The sequence below is a fragment of the Acomys russatus genome, chromosome 30 (genome assembly GCF_903995435.1).
Source record: "Acomys russatus chromosome 30, mAcoRus1.1, whole genome shotgun sequence".
In the NCBI taxonomy this organism is placed as follows: domain Eukaryota; kingdom Metazoa; phylum Chordata; class Mammalia; order Rodentia; family Muridae; genus Acomys; species Acomys russatus.
In genome coordinates, this window is record NC_067166.1 from 13174628 (window position 1) to 13177827 (window position 3200).

Below are 3200 nucleotides of genomic sequence, written 5' to 3' on the forward strand. Positions count from 1 at the left end.
TTCTGTGTGCCCTACACCGGCACCTGCTCCTCTTTATAAACAGGCAACATCCTTCACTAGGGAGAGAAGTGATGAGCCAGGAGATTAGTACAGTGGAGAGAAGTAACAGCTGAGGATTGGGGTATAAACAGTTTTTATTCATCTTCTTTTTAAAAAAGACATTTTAACTGTCTACCTGGCACTACAATAGCCATGTACAGTATATAACTCTATCTTCATAACATCTATGGCCATTTTTATCATATGGGTGAAGATGTGAAAAATCAGAGGATAGGAAATCACAGCCATGGCTTCTTGTTCCATCAATTTCAGTTATTACATACTTGACTGATGGCCTCCGAGTACCAAGCATGGATTCACCCTAACAGGTAGAAGAGTGAATTTTTGTATACTCTGATGAAATGCTGGGATTCAATAATAACAGTCTTGCATCACTATACTTATGGCAATCAAACTGGTGTTTTAGGACCTCTGATAGTGACTTCACTTAATGGAAACCCTGGCTTTTAGAGAAGAGGTTATCATACCTTATACCTCAAGAATGGTAATCATGAATTCTTATTCTCTCCCTTCTATCAGTTTTCTCCCAATTGATCATTCCAACCTCTCTCATGCCACTATTTAGAGTAGATAAATATCAACGCCCAGGTTATCAATGCATGCATGGCCTACTTTGGCATTTAAAGTGGATTATTTGTAACAAGAAAACTAAGCATGACATTGTAGATATATTGTGAATCTATTTCACCCCTACCAGAATAACAATATAGGCTCCATGCATAATGAAGACCCAGTGAGGTTAATTTTCAATATAATTTTATTTTCATTGGCTCTTAGAGAGAAAAGCCAGTAGTACATGGCTTAAAAGAGATTGGTAGATTTTAGTCTGCAAGTATTTCTTAAGGTATCTGCAATAGCTGTTTTGAAATGTCTTCTGGAGTATGGCAGTAATTTGACTGTAATGCTTACATCTCTCTTCAAAAAAACCTACTCTGAAGAGTCTGAACAGACAACCTCCAGAAGCCACATATTTGGACCTAGTACATGTTTCTGCCACAGTCTGATACCCTCCGGATACTTCTGAGGGACCAAGAGTAAAAGAGCCAACACAAAACAGACACAAACAGGAAATTTTCCAGATTCCACTGGCTACAGATTTCACCATGCTGCAAAGTCAGCCAAGACTCCTCCCACTTGATCATCTCATCTCATTTTTCTCCCTCCTCCTATGACTGTCACACTGACATTTTTGTCTGATGGCTTTCTTCCACCTCATCTCGCTCCGGTCTTTCGTTGTCTCATGGCAAAGGTGGAGAATTCCTCAATAAATCTCCTGCTGCATGTCCAATGCTGTCTGCTCTTTGGAAGACCCAAATGGGCACTTGCAAGTTTTAGCAGCACTCTATTAGCTTAAATTGTTGTGATGTTCATTTCTGTACTTGTTGCAGCCGAGTTTTATGATTTTTTTGTCTCTAACTAGATAGTATTTGAAAACAATCTTTGGTTTGGAGAGATGGTTCCAAAGTCAAAATCGTGCGCTACTCTTATAGACAGAGTTCGGTCAGAGCCACCCCATGAGGACGGGGGTGGGGGGGGGGTCTCACAATTGCTTGTACCTCCAGATCCAGGTGACCTGACTCCCTCTTCTGGCCTGTGTGGACACCTGCATTCATATGCACATGCCCGTACAGAGACATACATTGATCCTCATGAGTAAAAACAAAATGAACTTTTAAAAAAGAAAGAAAATATGGAGCCTTTTTTGCCTGAGTGTCCTTTTGGATATTAATCAGTGAGACAAGGAATGAAAGGTCCTTTATGGACAAACTCTTTGTTCTATTGGGAATTGATATTTTGTTGGTTTTCAAATGCTATTGGCACTTTTATTTTGGCTTGCGGTCCTTAGTTACTGTTCTGTTCCTATGAAGAGACACCATGGGCAAAGAAAATTATAAAAGAAAGTATTTAGTCAGAGCCTTGCTTACAGTTTCAGAGGGTTAGTCCATGCCCATCACGGCAAAGAGCACAGCAGCAGGCAGGCAAGCATGGTACTCAAGCAGTAGACCAGAGAATTTTCCTCTGATCTACAAGCACCTAACAGAGAGACTAGGCCCAATAGGAGCTTTTGAAACCTCGGGTGACAAACTTCATCCAACAAGCCACACCTCCTAATCCTTCCTAAACAGTCTTCCAATGTTCTAACCAAACATTCAAGCGTATGAGCCTCAGGGAGCCGCCTTCATTCAAACCACCACATGAGTCATTAAGGTCTTCTTCTGAATGATTTCATAAAAGCAGATGCATGCATGTTATAGCAATGCAATCTTGCTACTATACCTAGATGGATAAAAGAACTGAGTCTCAAAAACAAAAACAAGCTTGGGTATGTGCCTTTAATGATATGCTTGCCCAGTCTTCTTTGAAAAGTAGCTTTAAACATGACTCTCTACTGTCAGAGATCAATTTTAAGCATGAGCTTAACATTTCTCCTTACACATTGCAAGTATTTTCCTCCTTAAACCCTTTATGTAAAACTTTTAACTCTTTAATATCTTTAATAATACTTACATATTAGTCAAGGCTATTTTCTATGAATTTCCATTTATTATTTTAACCTAAGCACCATAAACTATGAGTTGCCTCAGGGTGCCATACTTCCCAACCCAGTAAACTACCATATCAACTCAAGGAAAGACAATCCTTAATCTACTTCTTCATTGTCAATTACATTTTTACTATTCTATGATGTAGTATAGAAAATGCCCAATTATATCTGGCCTCTTAGCTCCATGTATTACGTAGGGAATTTGTCCAAACCATACCAGGGAGAAGTAGATACCACAGCTCAATTGATGAGCAGAATTTCATTCTGTGACTAGACAGGAAATTGCTTGTTTACGTGTTGGACATATGCCTATTTTGTTTTGGCTATTAGCAATAAGGACACTGTGAATGTGGGCATTCTAAGTCTTGTAAGTAATCTTCCACTTATCTTGAATGAATTCTCAGAAGTATAATTTCTGAGGCATAGACTAAGAGGCAGCCTTGCTTTATCAGGGGGTCAAATGTGCCAAGTTATGTACTTTCATAGACATCTAAAATCACTCTAGATCTGTTTCTCTGGCAGTCAGCATAGTTACTCTAGTATATTTCCAGAGATTTTACTGTGAATCATAGGCCCTCAGGGGTCTAATTTATGA